We start from the raw sequence: 24178 nt of genomic DNA, 5'->3' as shown, positions 1-24178 counted from the left end.
AGGTCACTTGGACGAGCATTATCCTCACTCCTACCTCTTACGCTTCCCATCTGATTTGATTTAATTCATCTGGCATTATTCCAGTGCTTTTCCTTTGGAATAGTTACTAGAATTTTCTTCAAATTTCTGAGCATAAATGGATTAAGAATTACTTTTACAGCCCAGAAAGGTGTGGCTGGTAAAGAGCATTCTACTGGCCAGACAACTCGATGCTTTCAAACAAGTTGGTTGGCTGGAAGCCTCTATTGTCTCCTTTATTTTGAAAAAGATGGGAATGGCAAAAACTCATGCTAAGGCTTGTTCTTTCTTCCCATTCATTCCTTTCTGGCATCTGTTAAATTATGTCTTTTGTGTCACTGAACAAATGTGTGTTCTCAGCATGCAAAGTAGACACATGATGGTTGACCCGCTGCCTGTTCTGGGAAGGAAAGGGAACAGTCAAGCTGTGGTCAGGTTGATTGCCATGCACCCTGTGGTCGGAAACGTGAGGACAATTGGGATCACCTGCATTTGCCTTGAAAAGCAATGAAGGGTCCAGGCATCTGAGAATCTGTTTGCCAGATGTGTCAAAGATGTTGCCAGAGACGGGCAACTAGATGCATGTTCCTCAGCAGTGTAGAGCCATGCCCCTAAGGTGGCTTGATGCTCTAGCTCTGAGCCTGGTAGATGTCCAGGGGCCAGATTATGGAAATGAATCTTCACTCTCTGTTTTTAGTTGATGCTTTTCACAAAAAATTCTCTCTGTGTGTGCATTTTAATACATGAAATTTGGTTTACAGACAGCCTTGTAGGTCCCATCCTGCTTATAATGCAGTGGTCTGCCCTTGAGAATTTTAAATTAGCTGACCTACATAGCTTAACTATTTCAATTAAAAGTAACAGTGTGGATTGGCAAGAGGAAGAGGACAGGGTAGGGGGAGGACAGAAAACCCCTTCCAGAAGCTTTGACTCAGGCAAAATAATAGAAGTGACAAGGGATTCTGGGAAGGAATCGTCATGGATAGTTGTCATGGAAGCTTTGAAACCGTGGCTGAAGTTCTTGGGAAGGTGGCCTCTTGATATCACCTTGCTACGGACCTGTTATGCCAGGAAGACTCTTTGGGGGAAGACTATGGCAACATTATTCCTTTCCCCTCCAAATATCCAATTTTCTACTTCCGGCTGTCTCTACATTGGATTCTCTGAACTCTGCTTCTGGGGAAATACATGGCAAGGAGATGCTGTTCATGGAACAGGGTAGCCATTCTTGCTTTCTCATTTTCCATTTTTTTTCCCTCAGAATCAGAATTCTGATTCCACAGAAATTGCTAATTAACTCAGTTGCTCTCACAATGACAAGCGAACATCTGGAGCTACTAAGTCAGGGAAGCCATCGACCTGGATCCAGCATGGATTTTCTCCCCTTCGCACCCAGCTCAGCAGCTGGGCACTGCACCAACCCCGGCATTGTAGGATGGGGATGCCAACGGCTGGAGCAACTCAGGGCTAATTGATTCACCCAGAAAATCATGGGTTAGTTATTTTTAAATTGCAGGCTTATGTTGAAGCTTTTTGTTTTTCTGGTAGGAGATGGGGAGATCAATTAATCACTAGAGAGGAGATCTTGTTCACATGCTGCCGGTACCGTGCTCCTATACCTAGACCATCTAATGGCGACACGGGTTTACTTAGGGCTCTGATGGGATGAAACATAGTATTCCTTAGGTTATATCTGTGTGGCTGTTTGGGAATGTGGTGCAAAGCATGACCCTGTCAGATGGAGGGATAAAGAGATGAATGATTAAAAAAGGACTTACCTGTCAGGCTGCATAGAGGTCCTTGGGTGTGCAGAAGCTGTACAAAACACTTCCAGGTTCCATTCTTCAGTTCCCATTCACATCCATCCTACCAACTGTCTGCTTAGTAGGTATACAGTTGGCCTCCCACATCCACAGGTTCCAGAGCTCAGATTCAAATAACCATGGATAGAACATATTTGAAGAAACTTGTGTCTGTACTAAACATTTGTCTGAACTTTGTTTCTTCCCATTAGTCTCTGAACAATACAGCCTAACACCTATTTACATGGCATTTACATTGTATTAGTTATTATAAGTACTCTAGAGATGATTTAAAATATGAGAAGATGCATATAGCCTATATGCAAATACCATGCCATTTTACATAAAGGACTTGGGCATACACAGATTTTGGTATCCTTGTAAATTCTGGAACCAATCCCTCTCAGATACCGAGGTCTGATTCTAGTGCTTACAACATATATGGCTGGTGATATTCTAAGTGCTTTACACATATGAACTCACTGACTGCTCACAGGACCCTATGAGGTGAATGTTAGTATTGTCCCTGTTTTACAAACGTGAATACTGAATCATTGAAGGGTTATAATTTTTCTTATTAACATTTACTTCTGGAGTTAGACCAGGCAGTTTGGCGTCAGAGTCATATTATCAATGATATAGATCCCATTCTAGTCCAGTTCCAAGGATTTTCAGAGAAGCAGTCATAATTATCTCTCAGGACACTCAACTTCTGTTTGTGTATGAATCATTTGGGGATCATGGTAAAATGCAGATTCTGATTCAGCAGGTTTGGGCCCTGAGATGCTCATTTCCAACAGGTTTCCAGGTGATGTCAATATGGTTGGATTGGAAGACCCTACCTTGAGCAGTAAAGCATTAGTAGACCATTATGCTATGGTTTTCATTGTCAGATTGTACTTAACTCTGTATTTGAATAGAGGGTTCTTTCAGCAATAGAATAATACCAAGAAGAATTTAATACGTGATCTCCTAGAGAAGAAAAGAACTCTAGTATCAGAGTAATCAATTTTTGTTTGAGGACTAATTTTCTGGTAATTTTAATAGAAGATGGGAAAAGTGGGTTCCCCTTTGCATATTTTAGCCAGTGATGTTTTGTTTTGTTGTTGTGCTTGGGTTTAACTTGGCACTTCTGGGCTATTTTCAGTCCCCACTTTTTTTCTGAGTTACCCTTATACACAATTTGCTCCAACACAGTTCTTCCCAGTAAGGTACAAGGGATCAGACACAAAGTTAGATTCCATCACAAAAGCAGAATTACCATGGCAACTGTTATTTTTTGAGTGTGCCCAGCAACGTGAGCAGAACTGATGGGTGAAGTGAACTCATATGTTCTCCAGAAGATGAGGGATGGGGGCGGGGGGGCCCTGGCCACACTAGCCCACTCTATCTCCAGCCCTACAGCAGGGGGCTTCCACTGACCCCGAAGACTCCACACACCCAAAATCCCCTTACCTCCATGGAATCCTGAAGTTAGTCTCCAGAGTGTTTCTGATTCTCAGCTTCCGACACCATGAGAATACTTTAGAGCCTTGGGATACTCTCGATCTTTTGGCTAGAGTTTTGGTGGATGACCACTTCTGAGTCTTGCTGTGTTTATGTGTCAATCTTTTGGTTTATTTGCTTACTGGTGGTGTGGAGCCTATGGCAAGTCTAGTAGTGAATGGGCTAGGGCAGAACAGACCCTACCACATGGTGACCTCCTGGGGAATGTCAATACCAATGTGTGGAACCAGTGAAAGTGTGGTTTTCTGGATTTGTTAAAGCAAAAAAAAAAAAAAAAAGGAAATCTGTCTTCTATCATTTAGAACCATCTCCTCTCTTCTTTCTGCCTTTCTGTCTGGAAGCCTCACTTGCTTAGGGCAGGATAGTGTGGGTTCACTTTGTCCATCTTGGTTGGATGACCTCATTAGAGAAGCACTCTGTACCTCTCCTGTGAGACCTGTGAGATGACCTAATTTTTGATGGAACTGAGAAAGAAAGATCCAATGGAACCAATGACCCAAGGGAACGTAAATGCTGATTTCTGTTGCTATCATTCAATAGAAAGCAAACAATGAACTAAGTGCATTAGGTTGGCCATGCGATGTTTTGGCAGGCACCTTTCAGATATGGAAGTACTTCAGAGGATGGTATTGAATCTCTAAGATGACACTGAGCACTCAACTCTCAGTGGTCCACAATTGATCTCTTTTGAGACATTACCAATCGGGAGGAAAGGAAGCTTCTCTTGCCTCTTATGGAATCTTAATTTAATGATGTACCCTAAAAAGTCATGACCTGAGAAAGAACCACCGGGTACAGTAGAAACCAGTGTTAGTCAACAGCACTGTTTTTACTGCTAAGCAAAACTTCAGGAAAGAGCATCCTTTGTTAGAACACTAATTAACAAATTTTCTGTCAGTCTGAATTAAGGCCTGCACGGCTTCCCTCTGTTCTCCCAATCTCTGCTCTTGTATACTTACCCCAAAACATTTCAAGTGGTACAAAAGTTAACAATGATAGGTTTCAATATTGAAAACCTAAAACTAATAAATGCAGTTTTGATTGCTGTACATGCGTGTTCCTTTATGTAGGGTTATTTTAAAAGCCAAATAACGCGGCTGTTTCCAGAGACTCTTTGTTCTAGTTATCATCAGAGCAGACAGAATCAGGTTTTGGGGCAAAGATCATGCATTGAAAACTAGGAAACTATTATGCAGAAAGATCCACACCCCCAATATAGATAGCCAACTTAATGTGTATGTAAACCCAGAAGTATTCCCTGTGAAGAGGTAACTTGGTAACTAGTTGACTTTGACATGGTCTTCCCACAGAGCACTGGACCATATGTAGGCAAAGATAAATTTTACTGAATTTAGAAAGAACTGGAGCATGGCCAGAGGCATATCTCTTCACCCTTGCCTTAAATATGTTTCCTGAGCTGCGGATTCAGAAATTGCTCATATTCCGTTACTTGTTGGTTATGGTGCTGATGGGTAAAACATTTGGGAAGAATTCCACTGAAATCACAATGACTCTTAAAAGACTTTGGAAGAATGGTCAGTCTAACTCCATCATAAGCAGAGCCAATGGGTAGTTCTGAAGGGTCTCAAAGAGTTAATAATTCAAATGGGCTTTGGCCCTGCATGAGGAAGGGATTGACCTTTCTGTGGGAGTGGAGGGAATCTGTATTACTTGGCCTTTGGGGTAGTTGGCCACTTACATTCAAAGACAGTCTTCCTGAAAAAGTATTCCCCACTGAGAAGCAGAATATGAGGACTGCACTAACAGGAAGTAGAGAGAAAAAAGTGAAGTTAGGAGAAAATCTCCCTGACTCTGGCTAAAATATGGGAATTAGTGACCCAGAGAGATTCTGGAACCCCTAATTCTGGTCTTAGGGATTTTCATTTTGATTAGTTTAGTTCCTTGGCTTATTTAATAACCGAATTGCTTTACCACCTTAGGCCTTAGTTTTCTCATCTTTAAAATGGGAATAATACTTATTCCAGAAGGTCATTGAGAGGATTAAATGAAGTAATATATGAGAACTATTTAGCTAGTGTCATGCCTGTCATAGAGCTCCTTGAAATTTTGGAAATTATTTTTTCTTATTCTGTGACGGATCATGACTAGGAGAATATAAATGGGTAAGGAGAAGAAGCTCTAGAGGAAGGCATTAGAGTTGGTATCAAAATAGCAGAACTGCTCAGGGGCAGTGGCCTCCAGAGCACCCATCTGATTCGATCCACCAGGGCCCACTGCCATTGTGGTGCATTAGTCATCTGAGTGACAACAAAAATTGGGCAACTCTAGCTATTCCAGCCCCTGAGACTTATCTTCCACACATTTTCCCTGAGTGTGTATTTCATCCTGGAAGGGTCTGAAGGTGGAACCTAGCTGAGACACTCTGGAAGTTCTGGGTTACCATGGAGCCTGCAGACAGGTTGGCTGACACATACCTCAAGGCCCTTCTGCTCAACCCCTGGTGTTCTAAAGGTACCTCATTCATCCCCAGGTGCCTCTCCCCAGCACAAGGGTGCTAACTTCCTTCCCGGGAAGCCTGGTTTTTGCCTGTGAGAGATTTTAATCCCACAGTCCGTTTTAGTTCCTGTGCCTGTTTTGGACTGCCCCTCTTCCCTCCCACCAACCTCCCACCCTGCCCCCTTGCACGCTCTTCCTCGTTTCCAATTTTAGCAGTGTTACCAGGGCAGGTTTGCAGAAAGCTTGCTTCAGTGGCTCTCGCCTGGGCCGTTTCCACAGAGGCTGTGTGCCCGGGTACCATTCACTGAAGCTCAGCAATTGTGCCCATCTGTTCCTCTGGCTGGAGCCACCAAGCATCTGCAGGGGGTGGCGAAGGCTGCAGAGGCTCAGACAAGGGGCAGGGAGGACCTGGCCAACGTGATGCCTGGCGAAGCATGACACCATTGGAGTCTCCACATAAAGGGTCCTTGTGACCTCTGTGGGTGGGGGGAAAAATGGAAAATGGGAACAGAGTTAAAATCAAAATGTTCAAAAAAGTGATTTACAAAGAATTAAGTTTCTTTTAAACTGCGTTTTACTCATAGGAATTATATCAATCAACAGTGAGCACTAAATTGCTGGATCAGTCAGAAAATATTGTTGCTGCTGAAGAATCAATGCTAATTGAATCATTAGGGCATTATTACATGAAACACAAATAGCTCAGGATGATAACTCTTTGCTCAGCCTGCTCTGTAGTCTTCAAAGAAGCAGTGGAGCTGCGGTTGCATTGCGCGGTCTGTTGACACACGGAGTTTCCCTCCATTGCTGGCTTTCTCAGTGGAGTTAAAGGAGGATGGTAGTTGCAGAAATTTTCCACCATTTTTTTTAAAGACATAATGTGATCCTCCTTGAAGTCAGTGATACCGAACAATCTGCAAAAGTAGGGATGTTAAAGAATTTGAATTATATGTTAGAAATCTTCTGGTAAAGTCCATAATGTGCAAAGTATCTGCCAAATTATTTTATGTGCATTTATGGATATGCCATAATGAATCCCACGCTTATATGTAATCATTATGCACCAATAAAAAATGAGAAAAAGAAGTGTCTGTTACTTCCCTAAGGTAGGCAAAATCCAAACAAAAGCCATTAACCTGGCTCAGGATACGAGGCAGGGCCCGTCATGGGGGTGATGGGTACAGCCTGGACATTCAGGTATAAGCCCCCACACTGGCTAGAATGCTCCTGAAGGGGCAAGACATTTTTTAAGATCTGTAAGACCAGGGCCAGAGTTGTATCCACTATCCCCCAAGTGCCTCCTGTTGATTGCTGTGTGGATTTTGATCAAAGGTATGATCCCTTTGATCAATATTCACATAGCCTTCTTCCCCCTGGTCTGGTCCTTACCAAATGGTAAGAGGGCCATGTTTGGCTTCTCACTTCCTCCTCTTATACCGTTCTTTTGGCCGTTTTTCTTTCCTTCTCTACCCTCTGATCTCTGGCAGCCAAGCCCCCATCAGCAGCACCAAGCCTTCTGCCTCAGGTGCCTGGATTTCCAGGGTGAGATCCCCTTACCAGGCTATCTTCCTGGGTGCTTGATCAATGTGGGATCCCGCTAGGACTCTGTTTGTATTTTGATTGTTTACTGTGCGTCTTAACCCCTGAGGGGTGTGTGAGAGTATTTCTTAAATAATGCCAAAGAGAAGCGTAGTGTACATAAGCTGCCTCTGCTGTGTCCCTCTGAACCATATGAGGCCTTGAAGGTGAGAAGAGGGGAGGATTTCCCCGAAAGGCCTCCAGCAGCTTTATTTCTGACTTGCAAGCAGTTTCAGAAGCCTAACTCCTCCATATGTTGGGGAGCACAGCGCCCCGTGAGAAGGACATCATTTAACTGCAAACCCACTGTGTCTCAGAGGCCACCTGGCTGTGTGTTTTCATTTAGATTATGTCATTTAACTCTCATAAAATCCTCCCAGGTAAATATTAGTACCCTTCATTTTTAAATATGTGAAAACAGAGGCTTAGAATTAATTTGTCCAAGGTCATGCGGAAGAGCTAAAATTCAAGTTGTTCCGGATTTTTCCATCTGATAACATTCTTTATTTTTGCCCCTCCCCTTGCCCATCACCCACCACACACAAATACTCCAGAGGGCGAGCAAGCAGAAAAGAGCACTTGTGTGTGGGAATGTGTATGTGATCAATCACAAAGCATGAACAGCCTGGAAAAATAGGTCAGAGGAATGAGAGGACCCACTGCATCTGCTCAAATTCTAAAGTTCGTCTATTGTCTTCCCAAGATTAATGAGTGGGGTTTGTGGTTGCTTCGTAGGCCTAGCAGTGACAGGTGATCATTTTTTTTAACCCCTCCTCCTTTCCTTCCTCTCTATTAAAATCAACTCTGCCCCTTGTCTTCCTTAGCTTAAAAACACCTTAACCATCACCACCTGTCCTTAATCATAACAGGGGGGCTTTGTGGAAAGATCCCTCCTGATTGGCGATATACACTGGGAAAGTAGGATTTTTGCTGTATTCCCTGTGGAACGCCTGGTACGTGGTGGGTGCAGAAGCATTTTTTCGTGGATGAATTAGTTTGCAAAGTGTTTCTCCTGGTTCTTAACCATCAGTGTCTCCTCCCCCAGGTAGTATCACCATACAGTGCTTCCCCTGCCCCAGCTCCCCACTGTCACCTTCAGAGCTCAAGCTTCTCCCTTGGAGCCGCCATTCTCCATCCCAGCTTCTTTGCAGGCGTCTCTCCTCTCCTTCCAGTCAGCCTGCTTCCCACACCCCAGGCTCAGTTTTCCCAGCCACACTTTGCTCTTGCTGTGGTCCTGCCACTGGCCTCTCCTGATTCTCTTTGTTCTTTAGGTCAGAGGATGCCAACTCCGATGCCTCCTGGAGCCAGGCGAGCGAGGTACATAAATTCAAAGAGAGTGTTCAGTTTTCCCTAGGCATATGCCTGTTTTCCTTGTCACATAAAGACAGCAGTCATGGTAAATAGCTTGGCCTCCGTGTTGGGGACCTACTAGGGTAAGAGGGGGGCCGTGACAAACAAAAGGTCACCTTTTCCCTAAAGGTGGCAGCCACAACAGATTGTAGCCATGGGGGTATGTGTACCCATTGTTATGGTCTCTTCTGAGTTTTAAGATGGGGAGTCCAGGCTGAATTCCAGTTTAATAGGAAATCTACTGTTTCTTAAATGTTGACCCCAAACAAAATTTTAAAAAAGAATTATTTTTAAATGAAACAGCCAAATAAAACATACTTATGGGTCATATTGGCCTGCTGGCTTCTCATGGATCACTTCTATTTCCCAGATCACGAGGCTCAACTGGATCTCCCCCTTTGCAGCTGCTCCTAGGGAGTGGCATAATATATCAGTAAGACCACCAGCCAAAGAATCTGAGGAGCCAGCTTTAGACCTGCTCTTCTGCTGGCCTCAGTTTTCTGCAATAATATTTGACGGGTCCAGTAAATACATTTGTTTGGTTTATGATTTGAGAGTGCTTTTGCATGTATTGTTTCATTTGAGCCTCAAGAGAACACTCTGTATGGAAAGCATTGTTATTCTTGACTTAAGAGGAAAGAACTTGAAGTTCAGGGAGGTGGAGTGACTTACTCGGGATCATACAGTTTGTGAGTGGTAGAGCTGGCCTCAGTGTTTGGATCTTTGGTCTGCTGTGTGGTTTGGTGTATTGTTTTAGAGTTGCCTAGAATGGGGTCCTCTGTCTTCTTAAGTTCAATGTGGGTATTTAAGGAGTAAAGGAGCTCATTGTTACAGGGCTATTACCAATGTTCCATGCCAGACATGTGTTCATAGTTGAACATTAGTCTATACACCAGGCTCTCATTATTTGATGTGTGATGATTCTCTGTCTCTAACCAGATTGTGAGTGCCTGGAGGCAGGGATGAAATTTGATGCAGAGATGCTGATGGGGGCATCCCTTAAGCAATTGCTGATAAAGCCAATCAAAGGAAAGTAGGGATGCAGCCTGAGAGAGAACCCTACCTCGAAGTCAAAGCAGGATTATGCCTGAGGGGTTGTTGAGTGCTTGTCTGGTGGCTCAGCAAACCCAATCCTTCAGATCTTAGTCTGCAAGTAGCCAGTGTGTGTGACAGCCATCACCTGAGAGGGAATGGAATGACATGGTGGTAATGGTATCTTGAAGTCAGAGCTGAACTGACCTGTTGCTGGCTGTCAGCAGTTGCTCCACTGAGCCTTAGTTACGATGAGGATAATAATACCTCCCTCCTGTGTGTTGAGCAGAGTGCCTGGCAGAGATGGGGCGCTCAAGTGCAGTGTGCAGCAAAGTCAGGGGCTGCTTTGCGGAGCAGTACTCACCAGGGCCTGGGTCCTGCATTCCTCACTGCGGTGGTCTAGCAAGACTCACTCCATCCAAATGCTCCTTTCTGACGGTACCTGGGGGACATGCTAGACTTGAGATTATAGGAAATCAGTAAAGCCAAGTGGAGAATGACAAGATCTGAGTTACAGAAGGAGAGCTGTTGTTTTCCATGTACTTAAACTTAGGGCCAGCTGTGTACAATTGTGGATATTCAACGGTGTTAGGGTGTGAAGTTCCAGGTCCTCTTCACTAAGGAACTTCTTTCTGAAGTTAAAACCTGCCTGGGAGAGAATGGCCCCTGGAAGGCTCTCTGACACTCTGCACCCCATTGTTCCTCACACTCTGCACCCCATTGTTGTTTGCTAGGATCTGCTTTTCGGTTCCAGGGTCTTTCCCCTCCTCAGGCTGCTCCAGGATTCCTTTAGTTTCAGCCTTTGTCACTTCCTCTGTCAGGGGCCTTGGGCTCCCAGTAACTCTGACTGTGAGCTGCCTGCTCTACTCATCAGCACTGGCCGGGGAAGTGGCTGACGGCTCCTGAACACAGGCACGTGGTCCCTTGCCTGTCCACGTCCTTCAGAGGACAAGGAGGGGTGTTTCCCAAGAGGAGGCCCCAGGTAAAAACGGACCTCATCCTTCCATCCTTCAGCAGAGGTGCTCTGCCCCGACACACCTATGGAAAACCGCTGAACACACTGCCTGCTGGAGCTGTCCCCAAGTCCCAGCAGTGTTTTAGGATTTTCCTGTTAACCACTTTGTGCCCACTGTCATCTAGGCAGTGCACATGCCCCACTGGTTTAGGAGTAGGTAGAAGGGCATGCAGGGCCACAAGGTAGGCCCTGAGTAGGTCCTGCTAGCTCCTCTCCTCACAGCAGAGCCAGCACTTGCTTATGTGTGTGTGAGGCTCTGGGTGAGCCATTCAGAGCCTGATGTTGATCTCTCTCTGCAAGAATGTTTTAGGATTATTGGTTAATGCCGGCAAATCACTTGTGCTATAAATGTCAAGTTTAATGTTAATAAACAGGGGGATTAGGTTCATTTATGCAAAGGGGAACTCTTCCTAATGGGCATCAGGGGGAAGACTTCTATCAACAAAAACCAGAGTCAATTGTGCACCGTATTGGAGTCCGAGGCCTGTGTCTTGTCTTTCTACCCTGTGTTCCCGCTGGATTTCTCTCATGGACTGTAAACTCCATTCCATTGCTGCGACGACTGCCTGTTTGTGCTTGTGCCTTTGATGTCTTAGGGAAGTGTTGAAAGAAGAGCAAACAAGGCAGAGATTGCTTGGCCAAGTGAAGAGCTCCCTGTCATTCGTGATGTCAGATGGAATGTGTAGCAGGGCTTGCCATCTTGCATAGGGAAGAAGAGGGTTCAATTGGTGGTATTCTGTTCGCATTTCAAAGACAGCAAAACTGAAGAAAAAGCATCCTAGAGTGAGTCCTTCTCAGCTCTGTTTTTCTTAGAGAACCTTTCAGCACTCAGCTACCCAATGTTTAAATCTTCACTGGCCAAAAATTCAAGAGAAGGAACAGCACACACAGAATCTTTGACCAGGAGCTTCTAGGTTGGCCTTCTCAGGTGTGTGCTATCCCATTTCACAGATGAGGCAGCTGAGACTCTGAGGGGTATCACATGCCCAGGCTTGTACTCTCTTCATTGTGCCTCCTGAATTCAGCTGTTAGATTATCTATTTCCTTTACGAAATTTGTGTTTTCATGTCCTGAGAGCACCTACCACAGAGCACTACCACTCCATAATGCTTTCTCTGTAATTCTGAAACTCAAAAGTCTCCTAAAAGTAGAAGTTCACTGATTATCTCTTTGACAACAAAAATTGACCTGTCTCAAGCTCACCTGCAGGCCCAGTGGATTGGAACTGACACGAGGGTAGGAAAAGTCTGACTCAACGTGCTCCGAGCGAATGTTCGTATGATTGACTGCAGAAGCATAGTCATATTTTGCCAGCTTCATGTCAGTCATTGATGGAATGCATCTGTAACGGTGGTCCCCAAAGGTCCTGTCACCTGGTAGTGCAAGACATTGCTCATGGTATGGTGATGCTGGTGTGATAGCATACAGTTGCATACAGTGCATAATACTTGATAATGCTAGCAAATCACTGTGTTCCCACTATGTTCATGTAATTATCAGAGTGCGTTCCTGTTGTTTCTATATAACAACATTCACTGTGAACAGTATGCCCTGTGACCCTGGCAGCAGCCTCAGACACCTCATGTGTACCGTGTCCCTTGGCTGCTTCAGAGCCACATCCAGTGATTGACCCATACCATCTGGATTTTTAAGTGCACTCTAGGATGTCTGCGCAATGGTGAAAATGTCTAAGGATGCGTTTCACAGAACATATTAAGTGACACGTGACTATATACTGGCTTATGAGGCCCTTCACCCTGCTGTGGTGTTACATACAATATATACACAAATTACTTTTCTAAAAACCTGAAAGGATTCCAAAATGCATTTGGCCCTCAGAGTTTCTGATAGGGGTTTGAGGACTTCTGTAAAGCTGTGCACATAGTGAGCACTATCTGCATGCTGTTGCTTTGTAGTGTGAAACCTTGGTACCTTAACTTTTCTATGTTATGCACTGGTGTGTGCTATCCCATTTCACAGATGAGGCAGCTGAGGCTCTGAGGGGTATCACAGATACTTAGGTGGTCACAGAATCAGGCACCTGTTCAGAGTCTTTACTAAGCACCTATCATTAGGGTGAGGAGAGGAAAGGCGAGCCAACAAAGGGAAGCCATATGGTGCTGCCACGAACAGTACAGGGCAGTTTGTGGGTGACGGCTAGGGTAACAAGCACCTGTGATAGGTGCTAAGGAGGACAAGAGTGGGGGCTCGTTGGTCAGATATGGGCTACAAAGGACAGATTCTGCAGGCCTTGACTGCCCAACAGAGGAGTGTGGACCCAGTTCTCTAGATGGGAGGCTGACACAGAATTCTAAGAAAAATAGTTTACTTTGATGAGGCCTTTTGGATGGTGGCTCCAAAGTCCCAGGCTTCCTTCCCGCTCTTGGCCATGCTTCCTTTCTCAAAACAGTTTTGAGAAATGACAGTTTTTAGCCACTGTGCTTTATCTGTTGAAACCATGGTAACTTATGAAATAAATACTGCCGTGATCCCTATTTTATAGATGAAAAAACTGAGGCACAGAGAGACTGGGTTATTGGGTGCCATGAGCATTACTGTAAGGGTTATAATGAGAATCCATACAGCGTGACCCTAGTTTCTGTGCTTGTAACTGCTGACCTCTGTCTTCATCCACTCTCCCCTCATCCTAGAAATGAAGCTTTGTTCTAGTTAATATGGTCTGCTGAGAATGAAGGAACCCATTCACTCAGGGGACTTAGTGAGTACTCCATTCTTCCCCTGGAAAGTTTGATGGTGGCAGAAGCGGGTCAGGTGGAACACAAAGATGACCAAGGCGATCGACTTAAAAAAAAAGAAAGGTTTATTTGGGCTCCTGGTTTCAGAGGTTTTAGTTCATGGTTGCTTGGCACCGTTGCACCGTGCCTAATGGTGGCAAAGCACATCTTGGTGGGAGAAAGAGCAGGAGAGGCTGGGTTCAAACATTCCCTTCAGGGGAATGTCCCCAGTGACCTAACTTCCTTCCATAGGCCCCACCTTCTAAAGGTCCCACCTCCTCCCATTAGGGCCATGGACTGGGAACCAAGCCTTCAACACCTTGTGGTCCCGGGGGCCTTGGGGGACATTCAAGCTCCAAACTACAGCAATGACCCAACCAATAAGAAATGTAATTTGATAACTTTAAGGTCATCAACTCCTTTGATTGCCTTCCTGCTTCTCCAGCTTCTTGCCCCGTGCCCACACGTGTCTATGTATTATGTGCCCTGCAGTAGCTTCCTGAGAGGTAGAATTAAAATTCCAAAAACTTTAAGAAAAGCTAAGACAATAAAGTCAGAGACTACATCAGTTTCCTTCTTTCAGTCTTTTGACTGCTGCAAATCTGTATCTTCTCTCAATTCATTCTGAATTTGTGTTTTCTAGTTTTCAGCTTGAATATTCCAGAAATGAATCTTAATCTTGTTTTAAAACTATCTGGGACATTTTCCTTAGGTAGTGGGGATGGCCTTTTTATTTTTATTTTTTGGTACCGAGAATTGAACTCAAGGGCACTCAACCACTGAGTCCAGCCCTATTTTGTATTTTATTTAGAGACAGGGTCTCACTGAGTTGCTTAGTGCCTTGCTAAGTTGCTGAGGCTGGCTTTGAACTCATGATCCTCCTGTCTCAGCCCCCCAAGCTGCTGGGATTATAGGTGTGTGCTACCACACCTCTCTAGGATGGTCTTTTTAAAACTCGCTTTCTCTATGTGGCCATGGTGCATTTTGGGGGGTTTGGGAGCACCCTTGCATTTTTTCAGGAGGACACTCTTTGTCCTGTCAACACTCCTGTCAACACTGCAGGGTCGGTTTCTCCTGGATGTCTGATGTTCTTTTCCTTGAACTCCATGTTTCAGGTGGGCTTTAATTAGCTGAATTAGCATGTGCCCAAATGAAGTCTAACTTTTGTAGGGAAATTCCTTACAGATTTCTGGGTTAGAAGCAGGCACAACTGTGCCATGTTGTGATGGAGTGTCCCCGTTTACCATGGCAATGTGACTTCAGGTTTTATCCTCCTGGCAGGCATTTTATCCCATGGCTGAGTTCCAGACTTCCTGACCTTCCTGTTGTTCCCGGTTCTTCTTCAGTTCCCCATGGGCTGGAGGGTAAGATTTCACAAAGGGACAAAAGGAAGTCTTGGCTGAAACTTTTTAGGTCTTTAACCATGTGTTTTTTTTTTTCCTTCTACAATTCTGGACTCTTGGGGAGGCTTTTCGCCCTTTCTCTTTTACTTCTCTTTCATCTCCATTTACCCTCTTACTTGCTGTTCTTTCTCTTTGTTCTCCAAGGAAGATGACTTGGATTTCAGGGACAAAGTGAGAAACAAGACAAGGAAAGACGGGAAGGAGCCGTGGCCACTGCAGAGGGCCACAGAAGGTTCTCAGATTGTTGAGAACCTTTGTAGACCAGAAAGAATTCTTGTTTCCTCTCCCATTCTCAAGTTACTTATTTCTAAAACTGAGCTGGACTATGGATATCTTTTTCCATAGACAGGGTCTCACTGAGTTGCTGAGGGCCTCGTGTTGCTGAGGCTGGCTTAGAATCAATACTTTTTTGATTCAAAAGTTCTGTGTGTGTGTTTTCTTTATTGAGGAAATAGTACCACCACAACAGCTTAGGTCACCTGGAGATGTTTAGTTCAAACATCCATCACAAAGTAATGGATAAGCACTTCTCAGCTCTGTTTATGCTGTGCATTCCCATAATTGCCGCTTCCTGGCTGCTGAGTTCTTTACGAATATGACCTATGAGCGTTGTGTCCTCCCTGCTCAATGCCTGACCAGCTAAGGAGAAGAGTGGATGAGCGCAGGAGTGGAATGCTGGGAATCTTCATGATGTCCTTCCAAGGAACATTTCTCTGAAGCTGGGCCAAAGACCTAAGGGAACGTGGTTTCCCATTGTGAAGGAGCTGGCCCCCATCCCTGTGTGCCATTTTCCCGTATTTCTAGTTGGCAGTTGCAAATGAAATGGTAAGCCCATGCTGCCATAGAACTTGACAGGTGATGTGTTGCTAAGGGACATCCTGGACAAACAAGAGAGAATGCTGGAGATTATGTGGCTGCAGCTCAGGGACAAACATGAGCCTTCCTTTCCTTCTAGGGGTTGGTTTGGCAGTGAGTACCTCTAAGGCAGTAGGTGCAGAGGTGCTCCTGATCTAAAGCCTAAGTGCTTAGAGACTCTGTTTTTTTTTTTTTTCTCTATATGTGTGTGTGTGTTATAGTTTTATTTTGAGACAGGGTCTTACCAGTTGCTCAGTGCCTCCCTATGTTGCTGAGGCTGGCATTGAACTCATAATCCTCCTGCCTCAGCCTCCTGAGCCACGGGGATGTGTATGAGCTCTTGAAGAGCACATTGTCCAGCTCCACTTTGGAAAGAAGTAAACTACAGATGGGAACAAATGTAGGCACCTGGCCGTCATGCCTTATGGTATGGTGTATAGAGGAAACGGGCTGACCCTAGGGACAAACAGACTTGGGTTCAGTTGTGACTCTGATGTTTACCACCTCTTGGACTTTGAGCAAGTGACTTTGATCCTCAACTTTAGTTTCTCCTTCTGTGAAATGAGCATTGTAATTGTACTGTTTTCATGGGACTGCTGGAAGGATGGTATACGGTAAGCACCTGGCTCAGTGCCTGGCATGTAGTAAATGTCTGCTATAATTGTAATTGCATTTTTTTTTTTTACTGGGGATTGAAGTCGGGAACATTTAACCACTGAGCCACATCCCCAGCCTTTTTTTGTATTTTATTTAGAGTGTCACTGAGTTGCTTAGTGCCTCGCTGTTGCTGAGGCTGGCTTTGAACTCACGATTGTCCTGCTTCAGCCTTCTGAGCTGCTAGGATTATAGGCATACATTTGATTGACACCTTGGTTTTATTTAGTGGTTACTTTATTTCATTTCTAGTGCACTGAACAGACAGGTGAAAACTACAACCAGACTGCCTTTATTCAGAGCCCAGCTCTATCATGTACCAGTTGTGTGATTTTGAGCAAGGTAATTTCCATATCTGGGCCTCACTTTTCTCACCTGTAAAGTGATTGTGAATTGACACATACTTCATAGTGTTATGGTGAGTGGAAAGTATGCATGGGTGGTAAACTCTGACCAACAGGCCCAATCTGGCCCACCACCTGTTTTTGCAAATAAACTTTTATCAGAACTCAGCTGCACTCGTTTGTTTATGGATCGTCTGTGGCTGCTTCGCTGCTAAACAGCAGAGATAGCTGTGGCAGACGCCATCTGGCCTGCAAATCCTACAATATTTACTATCTGACCCTTTATAGAAAAAGTTTGCTGACCTCTGATTAAGAGGTTTCGGTTGCGCCTGGCACAGTGCTAATGCGCCATTCCTGCTTGCTCTCATTACTGCTGGTGTTTCTGTAGAGTTTGTGGCCCCATGAGTCCCCATGTTAGTCTGCTGAAGCAGTTGTGCACATACCTTTGTAGATAAAGCATCAGGGATACAGAGGATTCAAGTGATATGCCCAGGGTGGGCTAGGGACTCACATCTGGTCCAGGGCTCTCTCTGCTAGTGGCCCTGCATCCATGACTTTATGGATTCCTAGAGGAATCCACCCTTTCCCCAGAGGCTGGCCTCAGTGTCTCTGGATTCATTGGTTACCAGGCCTGGCCAGCTCCCAGCCCTGAGCACCCTATGAAGAGACATTTTCGACTCTGGGTTGTTCACTCCTTAGCTGCTGGGATTGGGAGAGCTTGGCTCACTGCAAGGCACAAGCTCCCTGCTTACACACAGCATCAAACCCTGGAACGTACGACCCAGACCCTCTCTTCAACCCCATGCTTTTGTCAAGAGCATGAGTGTGGCTGATGACAACTAGCCTGTGGGTGACGTTTTGTGTCTGCTGAACTCTTTCATACTCAAGGTCTCATTTGATCCTTGCAGCACCACTCAGGGAGGATGAGGTGGGTGGTGGTGTGGCCAGCAGCTGAAAATGAGACAGACAGACAGCCTCCTCAAGGCCACGTAGCAAATAAGTGGCAGAACCAACGAAGCCCTTATTCCCACCTTGAGTTTAGCCATTCTTTCTGTCCCTAACCTGCCCTCCCAGCTTGAGCGTTGTGGCGATGCCACCACTATGTCCCTCTTGCATTGACTGCTGACCCTCACTGTGTAATATTTCTTTTGGGCCATAATGAAAGTCCTGTGTGCTTTAGGAGTTTGTTTTCTGGTTGAAGATGAAGGGCAACTACACAGAAAAATGGCTTCTGTTTTAATCTTTGGCCTTAAAGTGTCCTCTCCCTAACCAATCCAGGCTGGCTTTTCTGTTTTCGCTGGTCTTCTGGGAAGAGCCCACCCTATCCTCCATCAGGACATCTACTGTATCCTGCACTTAACAGCTTACAGAGTGAGGCAGAAGGGGGGACAGTTTATGCTGAGTCGGCTCAGCTCATCTGTGAAGGACCAACTTGGGAAAGGCCAGAGAGTGACAGGGGTGTGTGTGTGTGTGTGTGCACGTGTGTGTGCGTGAGCTTATTCCCCTCTCATTGAATTCCTAACTCAGTGCTATCCAGGGAGTGGAGAATCATTCCTGAAAGCTATTGGGGAGCGTGGGAGAACATGGAGCAGACATGGAACACTTTTATGGTCATCATAAGATCACGGGGGTGAAGGGCAAAGGGAAGTGGAGTTCCTGGTGTAGAAGGGGTTTCATCATGATGGTTGTTGATTGTGGGCAGATAGCCAGTGACTAGGCAGAGCCACATTCAGCTTCCCAGCGAGGCAGGATAAAAGGACACAACTGAACTTTGTTGAAACTCCTCTGTATTATGAAAACTGGGTACTAAAAGGGGAAGAATTTGCAGCAGAGGTGTTCAAACCAGTGGGGGGGATGAGGTAGTCCAGTAAAGCCACCAGGAAGTAGCCAGGTGCCCTGGTTTTTGTCCAAGTGACACTGCCACAGCCCCAAATGATCCTATCATTTACCTTCCTGATTCAGTAGTGTCCTTCTGGATATGGGACCAGGGTGGTGTAACCAAGCCCAGCTCTGGTCCCATGCAAATGAATACACACAGCTTCTGGTGGGTAGAAAAATCAATTGCTTTATAACCAAAATACCCTCTTGGTTATGTGTCTCTGTTGGAAAAATAATCAGAAACAGCTGCCCTGAGTTTCTCCAGAGAATGGAATCTTCCTAGGCTCCAAAAAAATGAAAACACTTTGGAAATCAGAAGCAATGTGGGGCTGGGGTGAGGGGCGTGGCTAAGAATGAAGTCCTGGCACCACCTCTGATTGATCCTAAATCACTTCCTTTCTCTGGCCTTCGGTTTCTACATCTGTTAAACAGGGCTAATGAAACCTGTTTCTTCCTGCAACTCCACACCAGGAAAATTTATTCTCTCATCTGCAGCAGGCTGAGGCAAAGTGGCCAGCCACATAAAACAGCTTGAATCCTTGAGCAGGGTGGATGGAGGTTGTTTAATGAGTGAAGCTGTGTAGCCTACTCCACGTCTGTCCCACCATTAAAATTTTTATTGTTATTTGTGAAGTACCCACTGGAGTTCAGAAAGAGCCTGCACACTACTAAATCGAGTCGGCTCAGCTCCTGCCGCAGTTAAAACAAGTGCTGTAACCCCAATTAATAACGATTTTTTTTCCACCAGGGCCGACTGCTTGCATGAGTGTACTATCTGCCAGGGAGCACCAGTGGGCTCGCTCCCAGTGTGTAAATATTCCGTCCGACTGAAACAGAAAGTCCAAAAAAGGACTGGTTTATACTGAGTGGCCTCTGTGATCTGGCCACAGTTGAGGGCCTCTTCAAATCATCAGCTCTGATGTTATACACAAACCTTTGGGTCTCCAGGATCTTCTGGAAAGAGGACAAGAGAGGGAGAGCGGAGTGCTGAGTGGGAGGTGGAAGGGGTCCCGGGGAAAAGGAAAACACAAACAGGAGAGAGTTTGGGAGGCAGCAGAGCAGGGCCGCCAGCTTCTGCATGATTCATGGCTTGTTCTATGCTCGGCCTCTCCTATCTATCAAGACGCAGGGACAAGGGTGATGTGCTTTGAATGCCAAGGTTGTCTCTGTAGGTGGTGGAGGCCTGGTTTGTCCCAGGGGATTATCAAGTCCTACTTAGAGCAAATGCCAGATGAGATCAAGGCATTTGTACAGGGACAGCTGTATCATTTATATGACAGCCCCAGTAAGTCAAGCCCCTTCTTTCTTTTTTCTAAGCTCCAATTCTTCCCCATTTACTTTTTTTTTTTTTTTAAGTGTAGGAAGCCTTCTTAGGTCCCTCCAAGGCCTCATGTGTCCCTCCTTAACAGACATACATTTGCCTGGTCTATGGATTAGACTTCTTTACCCTCCTTGTGCATTCAAGATAGCTTGGAAACTTTGATGACCACCTTCCACCCCAGAGAGGAGTCCCACTCATTCCCTACTCCTTGTGTCACCATGGACGGGGGCAAGAGGGAATTTCCACCTTACATCCCTAGAAGGGAAAGTCTAGGAGGCACACATCCATTTCTCCCTGCCTCCTCATGCCCTTGCCCCCTGGGGGAGGAGACATGACTCATCTGATTGGAGAGTTTGGCTTAACCCCTTCTGAGACTCTCTTTTGGATCCATTTATCCCCCCCCCCCCCCCCCCCCNTTGGATCCATTTATCCCCCCCCCCACCCCGCTCCCAAAGAAGGGCCCACCAAGTTACAGAGGCTTGCTCTGACCTGTAGGGAAACTCTACCATGGTCCCACCTGACTGGATGAGTAGTTTTAATTCTGGGTAAAAGATTAGGAAGCCCATTGAAGTCCATCTAAACCACTTTCTTCATTTTAGAGTTTATTCATAATAAAGCTTTTAGTTTGACTTCAATCTCTGTGATTCCTCTATCTTATTCCTTAATTGGTTCTGAACTTGAAAAGGGCAGAAAGGACTGTTTTTTATTGGCCACTGCCCAGAGCCCCAGACACCTTCCTGTTAGGCAAGTATCATTATTTATGAGAAGAAGAAAGAGGAAAATATTGATGTTTCTTTAGCCCTTTCTTCTCAGAAGTGATACCTCCTGGATAGGAGACTGTGGCGTGGTCTATGAAGTAGCGCACACCACACCCACAAGCAGTCTGTAAAGGTCAGTGTGTGCCCTCCATCCCTCCGTTGCCTGTGCGGTAGTTAGTAGCACTTGTCAGAAAGTTTGTTCTGAAACCTAAGACATGTCTTTCTTATTGCCATCGGAGACCATTTTTTTAACCTTGTTGGGAGTAGGTCATAAGCTTAATATATGGTTGGACAATCTCCTTTCTCATATACCTGATTTATAGGATTGTTGAGAGAGAAAACTTCAAAACCTATGAAGAGAAATGAGAGATGTGTAGAGTGGGAGAAGATCCAGGGCAGGAGAAAATCAGGAGGAGTTCCATCATTAATAGTAAATGCATAGTTTTGAGCTTTGAGGCAACCATTGGTGGACACCATCTGGGCACTCCTGAGTTGGCTGTGCCTTACTTACCATGTGGATAGACAAGGTCCAAAAGTCATCCACAGAGATATCCTATGTGAATGTATGGTCTTCTCTTCCTCCACTCATAATGCAAAAGTGGTTCGTTTTCTGGAACTTTCCTGTGCATGTCCAGAACTATGTTCACCACTGTGGAACCTCCAGATGGTAACCACACTCTAGTATCCCTCAGAAGGAACAGCTGCCCTCCTCCCAGGTAGGAGTATGTCAAGACAGAAGAGAGACCGAAAGAGACATGGAACTCTGTCCATCGGTAAACTTCTTGAGGACCCAGGCTGAGTCTTAAAATTCATTTTGTGAGCTCTGATCATCTACAGAGGCCCTTTCACTTCATTTCTTTATTACACGTGTATTTCATTTATTGTATTTGTGTTTTGGGCTCCGATTATGAATTCTGTCTCTAACCATATATTTTCTAATTATCTCTCTTTTTTTAAAAAATATGTTTTTAGTTGTAGATGGATACAATATCTTTATTTTATTTATTTATTTTTATGTGGTGCTGAGGAACGAACCCAGCACCTCACACATGTGAGGCAAGTACTCAGCCACTGAGCTACAGCCCCAGCCCCTAATTATCTCTTAGTATAGTTCCAGGGTCATCCTAGGGTATGAAAGCTTGGGGTCTTAGAAAGCCAGCTTGAACCAGTTTCTGACTCCCCCATTGCTGTGTCCTCTGCTTATTTTTCCTCCAAGCTATGGTGAATTGACAGACACACAGCACTTCTGCAATTGCTTGTCCAGGGTTTCTCCTCCTTCCCACCACCCACTTTCTGTCCCCTTTGCTGTAACACCTATCCCAGAGGATAACGGGGAAAGGAAAAATCCACTCAAGGGATGCATTTTGTGATTTGTTATGGACTCAGGTTGAAGTCAGGCTGGTTGACTCCTCAGCGTCTCTGGGGAGGGAGAGGATAGATGTGGACAAAGTTCCCTGGTATTCTAATGTGCTCCACCCAACCTTGAGAGTACAGGTTCATTTACATGATCAAGAAGAAGATTATCTCTTCACCTTGGATGGCAATTGAGGGATGGTCTTTCTGAAAGAGATTCCTTCCAAAGGTCTTCCCAGTGAAGTGAGGTGAAGCTTAGCTTGGCATTTCTTTTCTGAAGAGCATATGCTTCCAATGTGAAACAGAGGAGCAACAGCCTTAAATTAAAGCAGTCTCTCTCCACATAAGCATAAAGGTACTTTGGCTGTGGCAAAGCAGTGGCTTTGGATGCACAGAGCTTGGATGCCCTTCTGGCTGACTTGCTGTGTGACCTTGGGCAAGTCATGCTTCCTCTCTGTTTGCCATCTGTAAAATGTGGATGAAGGCATTTGCTGCCTACCAATTTTACTGATGTACCGTGAGAACCAATGAGAACATGGGAAGGCGTGCTAAGCATTCTGTTACAAAAGCAAACCCTGTTGAGGAGTAAACCATTCCCTGGGTGAGGGGATGCTGAGACTCTGCTCAGGGTTTGCCGGCAGTTCCAGGGTCATTCTACGGTATGAAAGTCAGGCTCTCACTCTTGGGTCTGGGCTTATTTGCCAGTGCCCTTGCCTGTCTGCACTGCAAACAGGAAGGGATGTCTGAGCTGTCAGGAGGTGTGGGTACAGATGGTCTCTTGCAGAATGAGAGGGAAGTGCCAATCAAAGGAGGTTGGCCTCTTCAATTAGAACTCTGAACAGATGGGTCTGAGGCATCCAAGAGGGGCACTTCCCAGTTTACCAAGTGTGTGTGACAGTGATCTGGTGGCTTCAGAGAACCAGAGGGTCACCTAGTTCATTTCCTTTCTTCAAGGAAGGATAGTATTTAAGGCAAGTCAGACAAGTAAGTGACCTTCTTTTTAAGAGAGTCAGCGCTATGAGGCTGGGTAGTATGCTCAGCTCAGTAGATATGATATTAAACAAAATAGGCCAGATATGACCTCACCTATGTTATAGTCACACCCACTGTTTCTTTCCACTTTCATATGAATTGAGGGTGAGGAAGGAGGGAGAATGTCCCACAAGCAGATTCTTGTGCCCTACCTTACAACTATCTGTTAGGTTACCTGGGATTGAACTTGGGAACCTACATTTTTTAATAAGGTCTACAGTTCATCCTTGTGTGCGTTAAAGTCTGAGAACTAGTCACTTCACCAAAACAAAGGGTGATCAGTCACCTCCTTGAGCTCACTGTTTCCTTAAAAATGAATTACCTGCACACCTGTGATCCCAGTGGCTCCAGAGGCTGAGGCGGGAGGATCCCCAGTTCAAAACCATCCTCAGCAACTTAGTGAGGCTCTAAGCAACTTAGAGAGACCTGTTTCAACGTAAAAAAAAGGCTGGGGATATGTTTCAGTGATTAAGCACCCCTGGGTTCAATCCCTGTTACCAAAAAAAAAAAAAAAAAAAGAAAGAATTACCCAAAGGAAATTGTTTCACTAGGTCTAGCCTTCCATATCTAGGTTGCTAGAAAAGCTGTTTTTTATTCTTATTCTGATGATATGGAAAATAACTACTTGAATCAGATGAATTAAAGTGTTGATTGAGCTTTTATTACCTGCCTGGCTTCATGCTGTTCAGGAAAGAAACATAAAAGCTGTAACCTAGGCCCCTGAGGGGCCTACAGGGCTCTTGAATTGATAAAATGCACTAGTTAACCAGTTAGAGGTGAGGAGAGGATGTGTAAAATTAAGGGCCACCATTGAGAAGAGTTTTCAGGAGCACAGAAACGAAGGCCTTCTGGAGGCTGGGAGCTGCAGCCACATTTTCTGCAGCCCTTCTCTGAGTCCAGTCTGATGACCAGAGTCATAACCTACTGAAGAACTTAAAAAATTATCCTGGGAAAATTCAGGAGCTCCAGGGTGGGGCAGAAATCTGTCCTGATGAAGTAACTGTCCAGGTGTTTCTGGTATATCACCAGTTTGGGGAACTTGCACATTGTCTTTCTAAAGAGTGGTCAGTGTTCTTTCCCACACAGT

General features: G+C 45.2%; 1 protein-coding gene and 1 long non-coding RNA gene across 23 annotated transcripts in view; one reads left to right on the top strand and one right to left on the bottom strand.

Annotated features, from left to right (window-relative positions):
• Positions 1–24178, top strand: part of Cacna1c (calcium voltage-gated channel subunit alpha1 C) — a 698188-nt gene that overhangs the window by 251805 nt on the left and 422205 nt on the right. The window lies entirely within an intron of this gene.
• On the bottom strand, positions 2525–20448 carry LOC125611859. Its single transcript, XR_007342095.1, has 3 exons — positions 20438–20448; positions 10680–10682; positions 2525–2658 (listed from the first exon to the last, which is right to left on the bottom strand). It is a non-coding gene; the product is annotated as an uncharacterized LOC125611859 (long non-coding RNA).

This window comes from Marmota marmota, unplaced genomic scaffold (assembly GCF_001458135.2).
Source record: "Marmota marmota marmota unplaced genomic scaffold, marMar, whole genome shotgun sequence".
NCBI classification, from domain to species: Eukaryota; Metazoa; Chordata; class Mammalia; order Rodentia; family Sciuridae; genus Marmota; species Marmota marmota.
This window is presented reverse-complemented; position numbering and strand designations above follow the sequence as displayed.